Raw genomic sequence first — 23999 nt, forward strand, 5'->3', positions numbered from 1 at the left:
TACCTATTGCTATCAGTTTGTCTTTAGTTCTTATTGTTTTGTATTTCTATATTTCAGTGAATAAAAGCCTCAATTGGTTATTAAATGTTTCATCACAAACTGCTTGTGTCAATTGTTAGTGGGCTAGTGGCATATCATTGGTAAACATTTTTGTTATGGATTTATCATCAATCATCATAGATATAATAAACACACCAACAGATAAGTTTTTATTGGCCTGTGAGTGCAAACATCAGTTTGATCTATATTTCTTTACAGACAACTTGTAGCTGCTATTCCTTACAACAAAAATCTACCGGTCTACTGCTGGGTTTCGGATTAGCTATCCGAAAGCAAAGCATGACGTAACCCTCATAACAAAACTGCATTTCACTTTTTGACAATTTTGAGATTATAAGCCCAAGTCACTGGTTTTAACTTTAGTGATGCCTGGAAAAATGCTCAAGACGCTTCACACTTACTATTTAAAGTACTTTTTGCTAACCTGCCTAAATCATAAGTGGGAGTTACGCATATTCGCACTTGACTTGGGCAATTTTGCAATGATTTAGGCAAGTTGATTGAAAACTGTTGGAATTTTTATTGCTATAAAGATTTTGACTTTCTCAAAGAATGGCTTGCTAATGTACCATCGGTACCTTCGTACTATTGCCAAAACACAGACACTTACAGGGATAAGAAATTTTTATATCAACAACAATCGCCAACCTTGACACAGAAAATCAAACTGCTGCAGAAGTTCCAGGAAATAGGGTTATTTGCCAAACCAAATTTAGTCAAGTCTTTCATCAGAAGAATTATTCTGTATTCATTCCACGAAAAGACCAATGTGATGCTTGTGTCAGCGCCAAACATGGCAACACTCAACAGTGATGATACAACTTTTCAGGCTCATGTGTTTGGAAAAAATCAGGCTAGGGCTGAAAAAGCTGCAGATAAAGAGGCTTGTTTAATGTTAAATCCAAGATGTTGTACGATGTTGAAACCAAGGAAGGTTACTGTTATGTGTGGGACGAATTACAAAGAGATCTTAGAAGCGAGGTATTTGCCTCCTTGCAATATTCCACCTTTGACCGCATCCTTACAAACAATCTGATGATAAAAGAATTGATAATTTGGAGTGATGGTTGTGGTTACCAAAACTGCAACTGCACAGTTTCTAACACATATCTGGATTGGCAAAACAACGAAATGTCAAAGTCGTGCAAAAGTACTTGATCGCCGGCCGCGCACAAATGGAAGTGGATAGCATGCATATGCTTGCATTGAAAGGAAAATGGTTGGGGATATATTTACCCCAAGAGACTATATTGTAATCATGGAAACTTCCTGAATCCACCCAGCACATTACATCAGGTTTGCTTTGCTAACTTCAGGAAATTAAACAGAAATTACTTGACAAACACCAAGCCTGGAAAAACAATGGCGACCCGACTTTTCATGATCTCAGAGCTGGGTTTTTTTTTCGGTCATTTATTGGTCATTGACCAAATTTTTAGCAAACTGTCTGAAAAAAATATAGTCAATTTGGTCAAAATGTCCGAAAAAGCAACGTTTCTAAGCGAAACTTAATGTTGTAGAGCTCTAGTCAGGAAGTGCAAATTTTGGCTTGTATCAGCTACCACTTAAAAGGAAATAATTTTCATCAGAATAAAATGACCCAAATAGCGAAATAAATAAAAAATGACCGAATTTTTTCAAGTCATTTTGGACAAATGACCGAAACGTCTCAGCAAAAAAAAAAGCAGTCTCATAGCATTGGAGTACAATCCCAGCAGCCAAATACGAATCAAAATACTGTTTGGTTCGGAGTTGCTTTGGAATATTCTTCCATAAAGAATTTGCGCTCCAGAAGGACCGATCGAATGGGAGGCACTGTTTGATAGTCCTGTACCAATTTCTCGATGCAAATTTGCAGACCTCCAATCAATGAAACATGTTTTGCCACAACATGGCCATCATTACTTTGACATTTTGCCATACCAGGATACTTAAATCAAAATATGCACAGTAGATTCTTTATATCATCAGACATTGGACCATTGCCTATGCCTAAGTCATGTGTGCATTTTCACTTTATGCCCATCTCATGTATAAAAATATTTTCTGAATGATTTTAGCTGAAGTCATTTCTAGCCATAATGATGTTGTAGCGTCCTGCCTTTTTTCTTATGTGTTTCTACGTCTTATTACTGTTGTGAAACCTGAAAGCCTTCCATTTATATTATCAAACCTGTTCAGAAAATAAATAGAAAAAAGGAATAGACAATATAAGAGTTCACATTCAGCCTTTAGAAGTAGGAAAAAAGAACATAAAATAGAGTGCATACTTTGTATGTAACAATTTGGACAACAACTACAACGTATTAATTCGTAATATTGTTCACTATTCTGTAATGTTGAATTTCGATTTGTTATACTTATATGGACATTGGACAAATATGATAGATATTGCAGCTTTAAACTCTTGAATTATTTTTAGAAAAAAATCAGGCAGCAATATCAACCAACATTATTTTATCCTCCAGCTTATTGAAAGCTTGAGAACTTTTGTGCTGAAACGAAAGCCGACATAACAGAGAGACGAGCAGGGATGACCATCTGGAAAGCGCAGAAAATGTGCTGAATATATATAATTACAAAAACAATACAGTTATACGATACCATTTGCCGCCACTATTGAAAACCAACTTGTGGGTAGTGTGGTAATGGTGACCGGAAAGTCACCGAGTGCAAAGGCTGCACTGCGTAAAGTGTTAGTTGGTTTGTTTGATTTTTTCTCCTAAATAAGAAAACTTTGTGCTATTTTTATGATGATTATGTCATCGCTCTGTTGTATTTTTAGGTCATCGTACAGAATCAAGGTACAGATACAGTCAAGATTCTAACTGATAAAAACCTAGTAGCCTACGTCATAACTTCTAAAACCAAAAAATAAACAGTGCAAATATATTATACATACAAGTGACAAAAGTAATAAGTGCTCAGATAATTTTATCAGTGTAAAATAATACAAACCCTTACTGTTAATTCTGCTGAAAATAAAGTTGTTTTGAAAAGTGTCAACTTCGACACCAGCAGCGGTTGGAGGTATACTTTTTTCGGCCGTTCTAGTGTTAAACTTTGAAATAAAAGAAACAATATTTAATAGGAACAGGAACACTGTATATACTATATGGTTGGACAAAATGGAAAAGTATATTCACAGAGAAAGGAAATGAGTTGACAAAGGAAGATTCTATTATGGGGGCAGAAAAAGTAGTGAAGATAGACCAGGATTTCATAATTCTGGTTTGTTAAAGAGTCTTAAAAATAATTTTGTAATCCTTACATGGTGTGATCAGCACACTAAAGCAAAATAAACCGAGTTGAAGCTGAAAGATTGCGAACTAAGCAACAACACCATGACCAGTTACAGTTGAGCTTTTCATCCAAAAAGCTCTACAATATTATCTTGAAAATAATTTCATAAAATAACCAAATCCAAGCTTTGCAGAGAGAAATTGAAATAACAATATCTATTCATCTATTAAAGATCATTTTGACAGTTAAAGACAGTTCAAATTCAATCGACTAAAGATCAGATGACAGTAGATGTTGACATAAAACAAGGCTTAGCAGATATTATACTTCCTGATATTCATCATCATCATCATAATCCATCGTCGGTTTGTTCCCCATTAGTGGGGGTGGCCGATTGTTTCCGCGCAGCAATTGTTTTAATCCCTTTTCTCCATTTCACCCTGTCCCTTGCATCTTCCTCCTTCAGTCCGACTTTTTTAAATTCATCCTTCACTTGTTGTTTCCACGTTCTTCTTGGACGACCGCGTTTCCTCTTCCCATCCACCTTTAGATCTAGTGCCTTTCTAAGAAAACTTCCTTCCTCCCTCCTTATCACATGTCCATACCATCTTACTCCATTTGCCCTTGCCAGTTGGTCTATGGTCTCTCTCATCTCTATTCATAGGCAATTTAACTCTGCATTGCAAAAAGTTATATGTATATAATCAATTTATGAAATCAATATTACAAACAAGACTTGAAAATAACCTGACAGTTTACTGGTCTGATTAACAGAAATAGAAACTTCAAAAACTGAGTTAAACTGAGGACAAAAAGATTGCAATTCATACAACATCTCTTTGGTGTCTATACCTTTGTTCAATAAGGTAGTACTACTGATTTGCATTCATAACATCAAACAACAACTGATGAAGTTGAAAGCAAGGAGAAAATTCTTAATTTTGAGATTAAAATAAGAAATCTTTCTAGCTTTTTAGTCATATGACTAATGATTATACTACAAGTGATCAAATTAACCAAGTAACAAAACACATGCTGCACAATGTGCCCAACTGCACATGCATCAAAAATATAAGTTGAATCTGTGAGGATGTAAACTTAACAAACATTAGAAAAACAAGATTTTTTCTCAACACAAAGCTTACAAGCAAAAGCTAAAAACCAAGATTCTTTTCTAATAATTTTTTGTTATTATCTGAGGACCATATAAACAACTATGCCAAGGCAAGTCATCAATGCCCCAAAGCAGAGCTTGGGGTAGACCATCCGAGCATATGGAAACTGATTGATTGGCTGAAAAAAGTATAAAATACTAGCGGATTAGAAAGGTTTACTATGAAACGAAGTTGGCCAGATAGAAACCATCCTGCAAGCGACACCTGTACCAGAGGACGGATGAGCACATCAAAGCTTTAGTCAATCAATTCCTTGGCAGTGATCAAAAACAGTCTTCACAAAAAATGTGAAAATTTGTGAGAGGGATTTTGTATAATCTTGAAATGAAACGTTAAACATGGAATTGTGTGTGCTTCTGTTGTTTGTTTTTTTTATTTTGTATAGCAGGCTATTCAATAAATAATAGGCCTTACATTAAAAGATGTGTGATGTATATAACCAATGAGTGGCCCACAAACCAATGCAATATCGTGTATCAGTGAAGGAAAAATAAGGAAAATGGAAAAGGAAAATCCACTCAGTTTGCTTGAGCTGAAAGTCAACACCGACAATATGGCAGCTGACTATGCCCTTTGTAATCATGCAAGGGCTTGTTTTGGCCTGGCTCAGACTCACAACTCTTCTAAAAGATCTGCTCACAGAATGCATCCAAAAGAAGTGGATTAATAAGGCAATGATATTGTCTGTTGTGTTTTAACAAGTAATGGCTGTATTCAAAAGTATGTGAGGTGATTCAAAAAACTCTTCTTACATACTAGAGTAGATACATATTAGTCATCTGTGGTTTCATCAGCCATTTAATGTAAAAAAAAAAGGAGACATGGTAATTGATGAAGGGTGTTGTGACTTAATTCACTATAGAATGCAGTTTACAAACCACCTTTTATTATCTTATATATACTCTGCCAGAATGTGGAAACTTTTCTAAATAGCTTCTTCCAACTGAGGAAAAAGCAAAGCCTTAAAAGCGATGTATAATATGCCATTTCCATAGGAAAAGAAAGGAAACAATTTATCAATGACACCTTTAATCATTTTAAACAATTTATCAACATGAGTTTTATCACAAACACTAACTACTTGGCTCGGTTCTGTTTGCCTTCTCAATTTTTCAATGATCACCCACCGTTATTAAATACAAAAAGAATGCGATATGAATTATCACCTAAAATAATCCAGTCTGACAGGGTTGCACAATAAAAAAGAAAATCATATGCAAGTAAATAACAGAGAAACTACTTGAGAAACAGCATGACTAGAATTTCTCTAATTTTGTTTCACTGTCTTACAGTCAGAAAACAAACACCTTTCCTACTGAACTAGATTCTAATCTTTTCTGGCTTTCTATAGAAAAGTAACACCAACGACCAACGTACTTTACTTGTTATAGAGTAAAAGGTTTAAACTTCTTCAAAAACACCAAGTTACATTCAAAATACCAAAAAAAATCCAGCAACCATTTTTGATACCATAAGAATTTGATAAGATAAAAGTTGATAAGCATTGTTTTTGCACCACCTTGGCAAAAATCAAGTCTTTTCTGTTATGCTGGATAAAATGTGTGTTTTCTTTTTGACATTTATACACAGTTTGGTTGAACAAGTTGTTAATGTGTACAGCCTAAAATTAAAAAAAAAAGATTTTTTTAATAACTTGTTTTTAGTGAAGATGACACAAACGAAGATATCAGAATATAGGACAGCTGATGAACCCAGGGTTTGATCTTAACGCTAGTCCGCTAGCCAATGGCTAGCGAAAATTTGCGCGGACTTGTAGAAATGTTGCAGTACTAGTCCGATTGACTAGCGAAAATATTCGCCGGTGAAAGTCATTCAAATCATTGAAAGATTGAGACAGGATTGAGATAACTCACGTCTCACAGGTTATGAAAAGTTTTGGTTTACAAAATGGCGATTGGCAATGTCACTCTGAAATACTGCAAAAATTTGCTTGCCAGAGGCGAAATTGCACGAAGACGGCTGCAAAGTCGGTCAACTGAGCACGTGACTACTTTTTTCTCGCAACGTCGCTAGACACGACAACACGTGGTAGTGAGCACCCCAGCACGAAGAAGCCAGCATCCCAGCAAGCAGCAGTTAGCAAAATTAACGTTTTTTTGTTGATATATCGTGATCAAACGCTGATTCAACGTTACTACAAAGTGTCTAACGCTTAGTGTTAGCTGGGTAGCAATCCATCCAATAGTCCACTTCTTTTGACAGTGAACGAATATTATGTATTGTACCACCCTGGCGAGTGGCGTGTCATCTCGTACTACAGATGCACACAATGTAATATTAAAACATAAATAAGTATTAAGCACACCGCATGCCACATTTATTTTTTATGTTTTAAAATTGCATTGTTTGCGTCTGTAGTCCGAGAAGGTGTTTTTGTGCGTATTGTTGCTGTCTTGTGCGTACTGAAATCTGAAAGCCTTTACTTATTTAGTTAGTTTCAGTCTAAGCCAAAACACTTATCTTAATACGTCATCAGACAAGTGAAAAGTCAATCAACTGGTCGGACTAGTGAAAACGGGGAGCAACTAGTCCGGTGGGCTAGTAAAAAATAAGTTAAGATCGACCCCTGTGAACCTATAAAAAACAACATTTGAACACATTGAAATGGAATTTTTTAAATACTTATAAGTCTTTTGGAGGTTTAGCCAAAACCGCATTCAACATAGTTTGAATATTTAAAAATTATGCAAAGATGAGACTTGAATGAAAAGTAATTTCAGAAACAAACCTAATGAATTTCTAAGAGCAAGTTAATATCATCGCACTTTTGAAAATCTGCTGAATCATTTCATACTATCTGGACAACAAAGAAAGGCAACTGATGATTCAGCAATATTTATCACAATGAAGAGATCAAAAACTAGAATAGTTCTAACTACTATGAGAATAATGGTATTCTAATATCAACAACGCAAAGTGAAAACCTACTTTAGTTGCATTTACTGAAAAAGGAGTTTGTGATTTTATAAAGAGTTACTAACTGCCTATGACAATTTATCATTTTAAAGTTTACTCCATTATTTGCCCAAAATTCATAAAAAAAATACTTCCATTCATTCTAATATGTTTCTTTTATCAGTTTGCCACAACATAATCTCTCAAAATCTTGAGACAATATTTTATCAGCATAACTAAATCAAGAATGAATAACAAAAAACTGCTGGATTAGTAACAGACCACCGCTGTTCACTTCACTAAAACAATGTCTACAGTTTATTGAAAGGATGGAAGTAGTTCACTTTGTTTTGATTTTTGTTATGACAGTTTTCTTGCATTTTCTTGGTAGTTGAACTTAACATTTTCATGAAAAAATAAGACTATTGTAACTAATTTTGGATAAAGAAAGAAAACTTTGACATCAAAACAACATCTTGCTCAGAAAACACCAAATTGATGCAATGCATTTTTATCTTATGCGAAGAGTCATGTGGGACTTCTTTGTTAATGTAAATTGAGTTGATATTAAAACAATTTACCTTATGATACATTGATGCAATAATCTCAAATATATATACTCCACTATGAACCTTTTTAAACCTATTCAAGTTAAACCAGGCCACCAAAATGCAAAAATCTAAGTGATTTCAATAAATTGGTAGGCAATTGTGTATCTGTAAGCTACACCATTGAGAGTTGAACCTCTTGTCAGGAAATTCTTTATAAACAAATAAAATGCATAAAAATTAAACACAAAACTCATAAAATTATTTTACTTTAACAACTGGGAAAGGGTGAGCTTCAGTATTGAACACCCATTGATTTAAATCAATTAACTCATCACCAGAAAATAAAAGATATAAATATTTAAGAGTTTCTGCAAGAAAAAAACTTTGTTGAACGTCATCATGCTTAGGTGTACTTGCGTAAACATCTTTGATTCCACTGAAACCATTTTCAACCTGACAGTTTTTCTTTATTGCTTGTACAGCTTCCCACCCCCAATCACGATATTTCTGTTCTTTGGTTAATCTCCACATTATAAAATATGTTTCTATCACTTCAGGTCGCAAAATATAATACTTTTCATTAGAACGAAGAGCAACCGCTTCATTGGAGCCTGACAAGTGAAAAGCTTCTGGACCAATCTTTAATGTTGCTCGATCATACGATTCATGACAAGTATGGGCTATTTCAGCACCAAGATTCAAATAATGATCTTTGTTTTTTGATCCTTCAGCACCTAAAGCAAACATGCCACCTGCAAAACAAGTCAAATGTCCCATCTTTGGTTCTAATCTTCCAGAACGCCATTCACCGAGGTAAGTTAGACCACCCGGAGATTTTCCCATCACATGCTTCTCAATGGCTTCAACTGCACTATCATACATTTCACGAGCTTCGTGATCACTTTTGTCAGTCAAAAGCCATGCTTTGAGTAAATATTCGTAGAAGCTATCACCAAGTGCTCCAACAGATACATGGCGTTGACCCCAAGCTCCAGTATTTGGATTCATAAAATTAGGATAAAGTCCATTAGGCTTGTCTGCTTTTTTCAATATTTCACGAATTTTCAACACTTTGTCAAGATATTTAGAATCTCCAGTGATTTTACTTAGCATTGCAAATTCAAGGTGAAGAGTTCCAAACTCAGACAGAATTGAACTACCTCCTGATGCCCAACCCCAGTTGCGAGTTTTTCCAGTAATTGGGTTTACCAGAGCAAAGGGAATTCCAGTCTTACTGTTGAAAGCAGGCATCAATTGTTCAGCAACAACTTTTGCTTGATTTGCAAATACACTATCTCCAGAAAGAAAAAATGCAGCAAGTAGACCTCCAACAAACCTAATGTTGACTTCAAATACTGAAATATCAGTTCGGGAGTTCATGTTTAAGCTACTCACCCAATCCCGTGCCACTTGGAATTCATCTTTCAAACCCATGATATAAAGAGTATCTAGTGCATCAACAATAGTAGCTCCCGTTTCAGCACTGCCAAATATATTAGCAGAATGCCTCGACTTAGAAATTGGTTTTAGTTCATTAGCACCCCAAGCATATTTACGATAACTGTCCCAGGCCAGTTTCATCATACTCTTGATGGTATCTCGCTTTTCAGCAACGTCAGGATCTGTGGGTGTTCCAAGTGAAAAATCATAAGCAACCACATTTTGAAAAGCCCCAGTATCTTGTTGTAATTGTTTCATTACATCTTTTCGACCTTTCTCTACATTTTTTTCTATTATCTGTCGTTTTTCTTCAGCAATTTTTTGCTTCATTTTTAAAACTTCATTGACATCATTAAGAACAAGCTTATGCTTTTCTTCATATCTTTCCAACATGTCTCGTTGCTTTGTATCTTTTGGATTAAATACAATGTTTTCTATTGGTTTTTCTTCGGGGATTTTTTGTTCTATATTGATATCTGGAGCTTGGATAAAAGCTTTATTATCCTCATCGTGACGATGCTCAAACATTGCATTTATATCAACACTATCTAATGTGTTAAGTAAAAATGCAGTTGAGTAACAAAATATAGCAACTACAAATAAGCAGACAAAAATTCCAAATCGTTTTACCTTGATTGCAGGCATTTAAACAACGTTACCTTAATAGGCTACCTATAAATACAAAAAAGTTAGTGTGTTGGTGAAACGCAAATACCGTACATACTGGTAACATCTTCTGTTCTGTGAAGAAAATAAAGCACTCCTTTTTGAAATTGATTGAATCTTTCTCCTCAGACTGGAAAAGCTTCTTGCAGAGCTTAATCCTGGCATTTTTGCATCCTTGTAGAGGCTTTGAACCATTGACGCAGGCCGGTACACCGAGATTGACAGAATGAAATTTCCAATTGTTTATTTGTTTGCAATTGTTTTATTGCCAGGGAGTTATTCCATCCATTAGATGCCGCTGAATGGAAGGCAGTCCTTAACGTGCTTGCTCTAGTGCACACCCCGAGAGTCTAACGGATACCACCGATGCCGTACCCTGAACACGTCGTCAACCGATGTCGTCCCATGCCGATGTCGTCCCTTGAAAGAAGTGCTGCCAGATGTTCAATTTTTTGTTTATTTAAATATAGGTAAAATTTAGAGTTGTTTGAAACAAACTTTTTCAAGTCGAAACGAAGTTTTTGTCATCTTTTTCTTTTTTTAACAAATATCTGAAAAAAAAACAACTAGCCTAGAAATTAATTTTAATTTTTAAAATGTAATCGAATAAAATCAAAAGCTTCTAAAAATGGTAGCAGGCCCAAAACAATTTTTTCCGGCGGCCAAATGTGTCCGACTGAAGCGAGCTGGTCGGCGGCCAATCACAAGGAACCATCGGAACTTTGACACACATCAATAATGATTTATCTTATCAATGAAGTGTATTGTGATGACGTGATGTCCAGTGCTGTGTTAAACTTTTTGTGGGCCCCGGGGCCAGAATAATTTTGGGCCCCCTATCGTCAAGCAGACCTATAGTATTGTGTATAATATATTTTTACTGCACCGATATGAAAATGTGGTTCACTTCAATAAACTTTCTCACCAGTTTAGATAACAACACAAATGTAAGTAAACACAAACACAGGTCTACCATTTCTTAGCTACACCTTTGCTCGGAATGAAAGCCAAAAGTGTTAAAAATTTCTAATAAATAAATACTGGAAGTAGAGTATGGTCACTCACGACGCGTAAATACCACTGTACCGCGCGGAATTTTGACTGTTTGAACTTTGCGTTGCGGTAAAATCTGAGGATAAAACCAAAACTGAAGAAATTATTAATTTTCATTCAGATTTGGTCTGGTAACATTGTTGTTTTTCACCATTTTTATGGTTTATCTGGCAACACTACTTGTTCAGTCAACCATTGTAAAAACATTGTGATTGTAAAGTTTAATTTGTAAACAAAAGCAGTGTCAAGAGTGTTGAGAATCAGGTGTAATTATTTTTATTTAACATTATTTCATTCCAAGGCAAAACTTTCATTATTTTGTGCAGGCATTCAAGTTAATTAATGTTTTTAGGGTATGGTAGCCTAGGTTAGTGGCAAGAATACACAGGTCACTTGTGATAAGAATGATTTTTGTTTTGGATCAAAGCAATTTCAGTAGGCCACCGTACAATATGTGATATGCCAGGTCTATAAGGTATTTGAAGATAAGAGCAATTTCATGTGCATATGTTTAAAAAAAAAGTAAATATAGAAGAAGGTTTCTGCTAAAAGTACCCACAGCATTCAATAAAAGGCAACTCAGATGAGCTATCAAAGGTAGACACTAAGTGCTGCAAGTTACTCAATCTCCTAAATAGGCCTTAAATTTTTTCCAAAATTTGCTTTCATTTAATAAATTCTCTTGCATTTGCTCTGCACTTGTGCAAGTGCACTCTTATTTTTTGTGGTGCAGGAGCAGTGTATGGGGAGACATGTGCAGTGCGGCAGCGGACAGATTTTCCTGCTCGCGACACCACTCGTCAAAGATATTTAAAATTACGGTATTGTAAATGTTAAAAATAAAATGATAATTAAACTATCAGAAATGTTATTTTGCCAACACCTCACAATTTTTAAAAACAAAACATTTTTATTGATGAAAATAAATTGAATTATAGGCTATATGTGAATTGTGAATTCACAAAGGGCCCAACTCCACTTTTTTCATTTCACTTTTTGTGCTTTCTGATTTCTTTCGATGAAAACAAATTGAATATGCGAATTCACAAAGGGGCCTCCAGTTTTTTTTTCATTTCACTATTTGTGCTTTCCAATGTCTTCTAAATGATACTTTAAAAAAAAATGGCCAAATGTTTCCAACATATCGGTAAACACATAAAAAATACCCTATCAAATTTCCTTTGATTTTGAAATGGGCCCAACTACAGCAATTACACTTCAACTTCTCCATTGTTTCTGCACAGAATCTTCACCAAGTGAACTTTTTACGTATGATGCTTCTAATCAGTAGGCTTAAGCATGTAATCATAATCGAAGTTTTACCACAAAAGTAAATAACCAAAATAATTAAAACGGGTGTGCAAAAACACTTTGTGGCAATTGGGCCCTTCTTGGATTCACATATTCAATTGCATCCCACCTGTTATATGTCAAATACACTTCTGCAGATCATGATACTAACTTTATCGCATTTTAACTTTCTTTTAAGATAGTAATGGTGTTTTTAGAGATGTTTCAGTGTAGTAAAGGGCCCAAATTTGAGATGTTTTAGTATAATTAGACCTAAATCGTCCTAATTGACAAGTAGCCTACACGCAGTAAATTTAGCAACTCAAAAAAACTTTACTGAAGCGCGAAAGTCTATTATTTGTGGGCCCCCTGAGATGGTGGGCCCGGGGGCCGGGCCCCTCTTGGCCCCCCCCTTAACACAGCACTGGTGATGTCACTGTCACTTGCATTCTGCTTATCATCAGACATCAGCTGCTTGGTCAATCAATAATGTAGGCCTAAACAATTCATTAATTCAAGCATAGACAGTGTGTATTAAGATTTATCGGGTGCTTTGACTGCTTTCTAATCTTTAGTAGTTATAAGTGGCAAAGTATTTTATTCACAAGGCCGCTTGCGTAAAATTTTTCTTGAAACTTCATGGCGTACGGAAGTGCGAGACCCAACGAACAAAATGTCGGTTTTTGCAAGTTAATTGCGGCGATGGCCGCCTTCAGTTTCGAGGCCTGGATAGCCTGCCAAATTGATTGTTATTTGTTCATCAACTAATTCCACAAGTTGTACCAAACTGAAAGAATAACACAATAATAAAGAATAACGCAACCAATACGGTACCACAACAAATATTGAAAACGTAATAGCCTGCTTTCGCAATTCTGCTTTTGTAGCCTATGCTTCAGCAAAAATGCGTATTCCCAGCGAATATCAAGTCTTTTCGGCAGCGATATTCAATTTCATAATCACTCACTGGGAACGACACACGCATAGACGTTCGAGCCGAAATGCAACAGCTCACCGCATTAAATCTATTCGGTAACGTTATTCATAATGACTCACCGGAGACGACATGGGCATTGACGCTCGACCTGAAATTCAACAGCCGCCAAATATGAAGCTTTTTCTGGCGACACAAATGATTGCCTGTCCCGATGTATGAAGAAACAACATCGTCCCCACCTGAGTTGAACCCACGCCGCTTGATCTTGAAGCTTCTTTGGTCTAAAAGTCACGAGCTACCGTAACCAACTGAGGCATCGGGGTCCTGGTTTGGTTGTGAATCTTTATCCTCGGACTGACAAAGCCTTGATAGGTTATTCCTGGTTGTTTTGCATTTTTGTAGAGGATCTTGATGCAGGGCCGGTTACCGAGATTGACAGAGTGAAGTTTTCCAATTGTTGAAGTGTTGTTGCCAGGGAATTATTCCATTCACTAGATGCCACTGAATGGAGAGCAGTCCTGAAATGCGTTGCTCAAGCGCACACCACCAGAGCCGAACTAGCGTCGCATGATCTCAAGTCGGGCGCGTAACCACTGAGCAAACCTGGGCGACCCTATCAGGAAATATCTGTGATAGAAACGAAAACATATTTCAGAATTCTTCCGTCTGCTTGGAATCGATTAACAAAACCTTCTGCAAAGAGGATTTTGCTTTGTTCAAACTTTTTGGCTAGGGTAATAGAAAACTAATACGCTGCAGGGTTGTCAGACAGCTTTTGAGAAAAGAGCCAAACAATGTCGAAAAAAGGGCCAAACTGGGTAAAAAACAGCCAAATTGTTCAATAACGTTAATAGCGTTGTTAATAATACATAATTTTAACGTTAACAACGTCAATAACGTTACAACATTACCGGTACAACAACACAATCTACATTCTACAAGAACAATTATTCCAAATCTTCATCTTCTACAGTGTTTCCACTCGAATCTTTGGCATTACCATAAACATTGCCAGCTAAACACTGTCTAAAAAATCGTAATAACACTTTTCCGTCTTAATTTCCGAAAGACATTTATTTAAATAGCTAGTTTGATAGTTTGTGCCAACTGCTTCAAAAAAAAACCAAACAGCCTACTGAAAACAAAGGGCCAAGGGGTCAAACAATTTTTTTTTGCGCCAACTACCTCTGAAAAGGGCCAAATTTCTAAAATTTGGTTCCAAAAGGGCCAATCTGGCAAGCCTGAATTGCCCTGATAGGCTGTGGCTATATTTCCACTATATAGTGTAATAATAGCCTCAATAGTGTTGCCACATAAAGAATTCTGCACTAATTTGAAAAAAGTAGCTGCTGAAAACAAAAATTTGTATTTTGAAAATTTTTTTTAGTCCTGGGAAGATCAAAACCCTAATCTTATTCCAAACCCTAACCCTTACTTTAACCCTTCCTAACTTTAATCCTAACTCTGGCAACACCTGATTGTGGAAAAATAGCCACATCCAAACTAATAACAACATTTGGCACTTGGCAAACCTGAATCCTGAATGACGTGTGCTATAGCGACTGCCACTGGCTGAATAGTTTTTCAAACAAAAAACAAGGGAATTTTACCAACTGGGTAACAAACAAAAGATCAGATGAAATAAACTCTATTTGTTTGGAAACGATTTTTTTAACAATATATTATGACATTATATCGCAAAAAATGTTTTTGTTTTTTAATGTCATATTGATTGATTGATTTGACCCTCATTCTAGGACTGCAAAGTTCAGTTTATTGCTTTACTGGCGATAAACAAACAAAAAATACATACAAATTGAGTGTCTAACAGCACAACAGGATGGCAACGAAAGACCTGCAAGGTCATCTATGTCAGCTGCCAACCTAGCCTGTTGCAGGTAACACAGTAATAAAAAACAAACAAAAAGCAATAATTACACTAAAAAAAGGAAGAGTTGTTTGAGAGCTTGATCCTGGCAGTTCCGCATACTTGTAGAAGCTTTGAACCAGTGGCGCAGGCCCTGTCATCTAGAATGACATTCTGCTTTTTGTTAAAATGTTGTTGCCAGAGAATTATTCCATCCACTTGGGCTATCAATTCTAAATCAAGGAAGTACCACTACCAGCCAATCAATCGTAGATAGTCCGCCCACAGTCTATATTATTCAACGCAGTCCAGTAATATAGAAACTGTGGTCCGCCGATCGTAGATAGTCCGCCCCGTCAGCTCAGTGGTTACGCACCTCGCTCAAAATCACGCGGCGCAAGTTCGACTCTCGGGGTGTGCGCTTGAGCAACGCATTTTTAGGACTGCTCTCCAGCGGTACCAAGGGATCGGAATAATTCCTCGGCTACAACAACACTTTAACAATCGGAAAACTTCACTCTGCCAATGTCGGTAACCGGCCCTGTGTCAAGAGCCTCTACAAGTATGCGAAACTACCAGGAATAACCAATCAAGGCTTTGTCAGTTCGAGGATAAAGATTCAAATCCAACCAACCAGATAAAAAAAACATCCTATAAACATTTTACAAACAGAAAATATTTCATAAGCTATCTTCTTTCACAATCACTCGAGCTTCAAACACACAAATATTATAGAGATCTTCCCGATAAGAAAGAGAGTGAAAGAGAGAGAGAGGAGAGGGAGAAACCTTTTATTTTGTCTTCTGCGAAAAAAAGTAGCCTATTCGGTACAAATATATTTAACAACAGACAGGAAGCAGCGAAAGACTATATTATAGTCGTCGAGTCAGCTGCTTCACTTGCTTTTAATGTGACAAATGTAGGCCTAAAGCATCGGCATTACGTTGAAAACAAGATAAGCATAAGTTCCGTAAAAATGTAAACTTGTGAATTTGTAAAAAAGTGAATTCCTGTGGTTTTATTCAAACATCAAAAAATTTCATGCCCTACAAAAGTAGTATCAGAAAAAAAACAAAGAAGTGAAAAAACACCTATGCAAAAACAACAACTGTTAACTGCTCGCTTAAAGGACGAATCAAAAACACTAAAAGTAGGACCTAGGCCTATTGTAGTTCCTATTGTATTTCCGTTTGATTAACTTAGATAGCCTAGGGGAAGGTGGGGCAGGACGGGACACTTAACTTTAATCGATGTTTTGCAGAATTCCTTTTTATCAATATCGGTAACTTTGGTATCATGTTATTTCTATTGCACACCACTACCAACCAGCAAGATACAAAGACTCAGTTAGTATCGCATGACCTTATAATTAACAAAAACAAAAAAAAATTAATTTGTCCCATCTTGCCCCACACCTGGGGCAGGACGGGACGCGTATTGTTCATATGAGGAATCACCTGTAAAACCACAAATCTACTGGTAATACCTTGTAATTTCAAAAATGACTTGCATTTACAGCACACGTAATTACATCAGGGCAAAATGACAGACTACTTTTTTCCATAAAAATCACATACAAAATTGCCACGCCCATTATAAGCAGAACAGATGTCCCATCCTGCCCCAAGCAGCTCTGTCCCGTTTTGCCCCAATGACTGACATTTTGAAATTTTCTGTTTGTTTATTATATATGTAACTCAAATCTAAAAAGTCAGATACCCCAAAAAGCACTTTTATTACTGTATCTCCAGACCACGTATCATCTTCCAAATTTTTCTGAAATCATGCTAAAATGTGAAAAGTTTTGATAAGATTTCTTATAGCAACTAGCCTCTAATCAGTTATCTTGTTTCCACGACCACGTTTTTTCTCTGAACATCTCTTTTTTTTTGCAAGTCATCGAGAATCATGGTGTCCTTTAACATCTAAATGGGTAGAGGACGCTAAAGCTGATGATACTGATGGCTATCCCTCGTCTTCGAGGATGATGGCCTTCGCAATAAAATAAAAGCTAACGGTGAGTTCTTAAATGGCTAATTAGTCCAATCTTGGCTTTAAAAGTTCGGTTACATTTGGTACATTTAAGGTCCTTTGGGAGAGTTGGTTGTGGGTGTGATTGTCGTTCTTTTCTTTGCATTCTTTTTTCTTTTAACCTTTTAGATCTGCTCTTCTCAAACGTGGCAATACCTTTCTGAGTGGCAGATCTCCAAAGCAGCCTATCCTCTGCCGTTTCCTCCCAGTTTGTATAATTGATGTTACACATTTTAAGATTACTCTTCAGTGAGTCTTTATACCGCTTCTTTTGTCCACCTACCGAACGCTTACCCTTAGCCAATTCCGAGTAGAACATTTGCTTAGGGAGACGCTGATCTGGCATTCGCACTACATGCCCGCACCATCTGAGTTGATTTCGAATAATGCGGGACTCAATGCTTGTTGTTTCAGCCTCTTCTAGCACGCTCAAATTTGTTCTTTTCTCTTCCCAGCTGATATTCAGAATTTTGCGCAGGCAGCGTTGTTGGAATCTTTCAAGAGTTTTAATATGGTTTCGGTAGGTGGTCCAGGTCTCGGAAGCATATAGTAGTGTTGTGATAACTACTGCATTGTAGACGGCGAGCTTTGTACTTTTTCGTATGTTATGGTTGTCAAATATTCGTGAGCGAAGTTTTCCAAAAGCAGTGCTAGCACAATTTAAACGATGTTGTATTTCATCCTGAAGGTCGGCGCTGTCTGAAATTTCACTTCCGAGGTAGCAGAAGTGTTTCACATTCTTTAGAGGTGTACCATCGAGAAGGATTTCTGGCAGAGCACTGGTACGATCTTCAAGAAGTGGTTGAAAGAGGACCTGAGTCTTGTTAATATTGACGCTAAGTCCAAGCCTCTTGTATGCTTGATGGAAAGCATTCAGAATCTGTTGTAGGTGGTTTTCACTCAGTGCTGCTACACAGTTATCATCGGCATACTGAAATTCCATGATACTCCGTGTTGTAGTCTTTGATTTACTTTTAAGGCGAGCGAGGTTAAAGAGCTTTCCATCCATGCGGTAAGATATGTCAATGCCAGATGGAAGGTCATGGTGGACTATTTCCAAGATAGATGCAATAAAAATTACAAAAAGAGTTGGTGCTATTACGCAGCCCTGTTTCACTCCAGAGTTAACCAGGAAAGGTTCAGAACTGTTGTTGCTGGTCTGTACTCTGGCAAACATACCATCATGAAGAAGACGCAGAATACGAAGAAATTTGTCTGGACATCCGTATTTCGAAAGTACATCCCACAGGAGATCTCTTGAGACGCGGTCGAAGGCCTTAGAGAGGTCAATAAACGCCATATACAGTGGTTGATGTTGTTCACGACACTTTTCTTGCAATTGTCTGAGGGAAAATATCATGTCTGTGGTGCTACGCGACGGCCTGAAGCCAGCCTGAGATTCAGGAAGGATCTTCTCGGATATCAGTTTGAGGCGATTGTTCAAAATACGCGCTAAAATCTTGCCAGCAGTTGCTAACAGAGAGATCCCACGATAATTTCCACACTCTGATCGATTACCTTTGCGCTTGTATATGGTGATGATATTAGCATCTTTGAAATCAGATGGAACAGTTTCATTTGTCCAGATTTTGATTAGCAGTTGATGAAGGTTATGTTGGATTAAACTGCCGCCTACTTTGTAAATCTCTGCTGGGATTCCATCAAGGCCCGCTGTTTTGTTGTTTTTCATGGCCATGATGGCAGTTTTGACCTCTCCGAGAGATGGTGTCTGAGAAAGAGAGTCTTCTTGTGTCGTGTTGGGAATGATGTCAATCACGCATTTGTCAATAACAGCTGTAGAGCTTTTAATAAGCTTTTGATAAGATTTCTTATAGCAACTAGCCTCTAATCAGTTATCTTGTTGCCACGACCACGTTTTTTCTCTGAACATCTCTTTTTTTTTGCAAGTCATCGAGAATCATGGTGTCCTTTAACATCTAAATGGGTAGAGGACGCTAAAGCTAATACTTTTAAAAATATCCACGGTGTCCCGTCCTGCCCCACGTCCCATCTTGCCCCACCTTCCCCTATACCACACTTTAATAGATTACACACAGACCACTTTATTGTACTTTCTCTTAGCTGAATCTATCTCATGCTCTAGTCTCGTAACAGTCGCATGTAGTACAAACGATAGGTTAGTGAAACGTAACAATGGTTTCTATGACGAAACACTACATCCCTCCTTTTTTTAAAACTTCAAAATACGGTACAAATCATATAGTTAATGCAGCTTTAACATTGAAAAAACAAGAACATGAATGAGCTTTTATAAACTGGTACAGCTGCACTTTAGTGGCGACTCAATTACGAAACAATTGGTGACATAAACGGTATGTACATAGAACATCAGATCAGGCTATTACTATATCGACAATATGCCTTAATATGCAAGTATGAAGCAAGACATAAACAAATAAGAAAATTGTTAGTAGGCTATGTGGTAGGTTACTCCAATACACGTAAAAACAGAACTACACAATATTACCACATACAGTAAACATGTTTATGTGAGAACATAGTTATTAAACCTTGTTGGTTTAGTTATACAGCGAGAAGATCTACGTTCTGGCATTTGTAAACGTGGGGGTGATAGATTCATTAAATCTGATTCATCGACAGTGACTAGTGGTGAGTCGTAAGTCTCACTTTCACAAGGACTATTGTCTGGACTGATATACTTCTTAAAGAAAGACGAATTACGTTTTAGTTCAATACCATCTTTATTCATAACAGTAACCTCACCCTTTTCTTTCGAGACAACTGTTTGAGGGACAGGTTTAAATGTAGGAGACAATTTAGAAGTTTTAGGATTTCTAACTAAGACTTCATCACCCATTTTTATTTCCGACTCTACAGCCCCCCTTTTTTCATCAGCATAGCTTTTACTTTTCAATTTGTTCTCCCAATCACGATCTCTGACTTCTTCGTCGAACTGTTGTGGCTCACGACGCAATTCTGGAAGTTTCGTTTTCATTTCTCGTCCAAACATCAAATAGTACGGAGATGCACCAGTGGATGACTGTGGTGTCGATCGATAAGCCATCAGGAATTTACTGATCTCCTCTTTCCATTCTTTTCCGTCCACATGTGCAATTCTGATCGCTTTCATCAACGTTCTGTTTTGTCGCTCCACCTCTCCATTTGCTTGTGGCCACAATGGCGTCGACTTTTCATGCTTTATGCCGTACTCGGTTAAAAAATTTTCAAACTCTGAAGAAACAAATTGTGGCCCATTATCAGTTCTCAAAGAAACTGGCACACCGAATCGTGCAAACACAGGCACAATTGCATTTATTATTTTCGTGGTGGTAGTAGACTTCAAGACAGCTATTTCATAGTACCTACTGTAGTAGTCTACAATAACTAAAATGTTTTCACCGCTTGGCAACGGTCCAAGAATGTCAGCAGAACAAGCTTGCCATGGACCGTTCGGAGGAACCACTCTTGTCATCGGCTCCGGTCTTGCATATTCGCTTGTCACTTGGCAACCATGACATTTCCTACACAACTTCTCTGCATCACTGTCCATTTTAGGCCACCACACTTTCGTGCGTAGTCTATTCTTAGTTTTAACGATTCCCTGGTGTCCTTCCTGTGCGAGCTCCAAAACGCGTTCTCGCAAAGACTTTGGAATTACTAGTCGTGTTCCTCTTAAAATTAATTCACCATAACAACAAAGTTCATCCTTGACATGTAAATAGCTAAATTGAGAACACTTTGACCAATCGCCAGATTTGACATATTTTCGAATTTCTTCAAACTCCTTGTCACGAGCAGACTCTCTTTCAATTTCTAGCGGTGTTAATGCAACTGGAGTACTGCTTATTGCTACAAACCTCACAAAATCGTACTCTTCATGCGAACCGTCTTCTTTTGATTGTGTGGAGTTGAGTCTTGATAAGGCATCTGCAATGTTCGTACGTCCCGGTCTGTAAACAACTTTGAAATCATAAGCTTGTAACCTTAAAACCCATCTTTCTATTCTGGCAGAGGGTTTGGACGTTTTGTTATAAATAAACTGTAAAGGTTTATGATCTGTTTCCAGCTCAAATTCCTTCCCGAACACATACAGATTAAAGCGTTCACATGCCCAAACTAACCCTAAAGCTTCCTTTTCTGTTTGGCTATACCGCTTCTCAATGTCAGAAAGACTCCTTGACGCATAGGCAATTACGTGCCATAACCCATCCTGTAGCTGTGTAAGAACAGCTCCTAAACCGACTGGTGATGCATCTGCAATAATGCGTGTCTTGCAATCGGTTCGGGAAAATGCTAATACATCAGCTTTGGTCATCAATGATTTCAGCTGTTCAAAAGCTTGTTGCTGCTCCTGCTTCCACTCAAATTTAACTTCTTTCTTTGTCAGATCAAGTATAGGCCTAGCGATCGTAGCAAGATTTGGAATAAATTTAGAAGAGTATTGAACCAATCCCATAAATGATCTTGCTTCACTTGAAGTTTTCGGTGGTTCTGCATTCAGTATTGCTGCGACTTTTTCCTCGCTAGGACTGACACCTTGCTTGCTCAGATTGTGTCCAAAGAACGTCAGCTTCGGTAAACGAAATTGGCATTTATGTTTGTTCAAGGTTAATCCGGCTTCCTGTAGTTTTTCTAAAACATTAATCAATCTTTGGTCGTGTTCTTCTTTGTTCTTCCCGTACACAATTACATCGTCTGCGATGATGGCTACTCCTTGACATTTCTTCAACACATCGCACAGAATCTTTTGGTACTTCTCTGGAGCTGGTCACAGCGGTAAACCATAATCTCTTCGTGGGAAAATTGTAACATAAGATTCCCGAATCCGTTCGTCTGTATGTATCGACCGAAAAAGAAACACTCCTTGAAACGTCTATTCAATAAGTGTATTCCTGTAAAATTAGCCCGCGGCTATCGAAATGGGGTGCAACGCGATACACCACTAAAAACTGTCACTACGATACAGATTACTTGGATAAAAGACGGAACTTTTGTCCAGTTAGCAAGCACTAAGCAAACAGTTAAATGTGCGGCCAACTTTCAAACAATCATTTTACGAATGACCAGAATAGATAGCAATATCTCAAACTCACATATGCAGTACTGTGACGCAATAATGAAAGACAATTATGAAGTCATTCAAACAGGTGTTTAAAGCTGATGTAATATTTTCTGTTTAAACAGGTTTCAAACTGAAACAGGCCCAAACAGGTTTGACACAAGTCTTATGAACGATGGTGCAATTTTGGCACATTTTCTAGCAACTTCCATGACGTAATATTCAGTAGACTTGAACGTTTTTTTTATACGACGTTTGATTAGGTGAACCATTGTCTGGAACATAGCGGCTCCTAGTTATGACAGTCTGACATGGCATAACTAAAAAAGAATTGACGACAATTGTGAGCCAATGAATAAAAACACATGATACACAAATTGTTTGAATCACTCACGTTTAAGTTAATACGCAAATACAAAGGGCATGCAAAGAATGAACAGCAATAAGAATAAACACGACGATACATGAAATTAGTACCATAGGTACACACTAAAATGACGCTATATACAATGGTTGCGATAATAACCGACTGTTCCGGGCTCAGACAAGGGTCGGCCACCGCAGACAAAACCAGGCTCAAACCCTAACACTTAGGTGTTCTTTACGGGGGCGAGGCACGAAATATCCCTCAACACATAGTCTACTTTCACTTTCCCCGTACTCTCATCATAGTTGCAGACGGCAACTTTAGCTCTACGAACCACAGGCTTCCCTTTCCTAATTTGTGGAACTACCTCATGCACCCTCCCAAGTTGATACTTCCCACGTTTACCAATGTCCTGGAGAGAACCTACCACTACAAGTTGACCAGGCTCCAAATTCTCGGCCATTTTTAGCCATTTTTTCCGGCCCTGAAGACCTGGCAAATAAAAATCGATCCATTTACTCCAAAACTGCTGAGAAAGTGACAAATTGAACCGATAATCCCTTCTTAATTGGTCACGATCATGTGGTTGCCCAACAGCACAGTATGGGTCTAAGTATGGGGTCAAAAGTGAGGCAGGGGTGATGACAGTAAAATCCCTAGGGTCGTCACTCAAAGGTACCAAAGGGCGTTCGTTCACCATCCGAACGGCACTGCCTGTGTACGTAAGCAGTTCAATAAAATTGGGCTTACGAATTGAAGAGACCAAAATGTGAAAAAAGTATTTAATCACATCGGCCATGAAACCAAACCTTTCAAGCCGAAATCTAGCCAAGACATCTGCCAGAAGGTTTAAAAATTCAGGACAAGTTCAATTCAATTCAATTCAATTTATTTTTCTTTGTCAGAATGCAAAAGAAATGATATTGAGAAAAAGAAATACACCTGCTTTACCAGCACGCTCGATATAGCCATTAGATTTAAGATCTTTCATGGTGTCAGTAAGGAAATCACAAAGTTCAAGTTGTTTTAAAGCCTTCTTCCTTAAAGCAACAGCTCTATCTGACGCCAACACAAAATTGTTAGGTGGATCAACCCGCACAACAACGTGTCGTTGGTCCAACGTTAGACCATCGGAAACGTCCCGTGGGCCCTCCGTTGGTTTCCGACGTTGGCGCGTAACAAACTTGGCCAGCGGGCCACCTTGGGCGAATCGTCAGTCACAAAAATCGGTTGGTTAAACGTCGATCCCCCGGTGGCACACTGTTGGCCAACCCTTTCCCGACCATTTGCCACCTGCGACCAACCTGCGACCAGACGCTTTCGTTGGTTCGACGTGGGATCCACGACGCAATTTACAACTGT

At 37.6% G+C, this 23999-nt stretch overlaps 2 pseudogenes; one reads left to right on the forward strand and one right to left on the reverse strand.

The window, feature by feature from the left end:
• The window catches only part of LOC145784425 (uncharacterized), a 276670-nt pseudogene that overhangs the window by 11805 nt on the left and 240866 nt on the right, over positions 1–23999 (forward strand).
• On the reverse strand, positions 8204–10030 carry LOC145784642 (mannosyl-oligosaccharide 1,2-alpha-mannosidase IA pseudogene; annotated as a pseudogene).

Source organism: Aplidium turbinatum, chromosome 15 (genome assembly GCF_918807975.1).
Source record: "Aplidium turbinatum chromosome 15, kaAplTurb1.1, whole genome shotgun sequence".
NCBI lineage: Eukaryota > Metazoa > Chordata > Ascidiacea > Aplousobranchia > Polyclinidae > Aplidium > Aplidium turbinatum.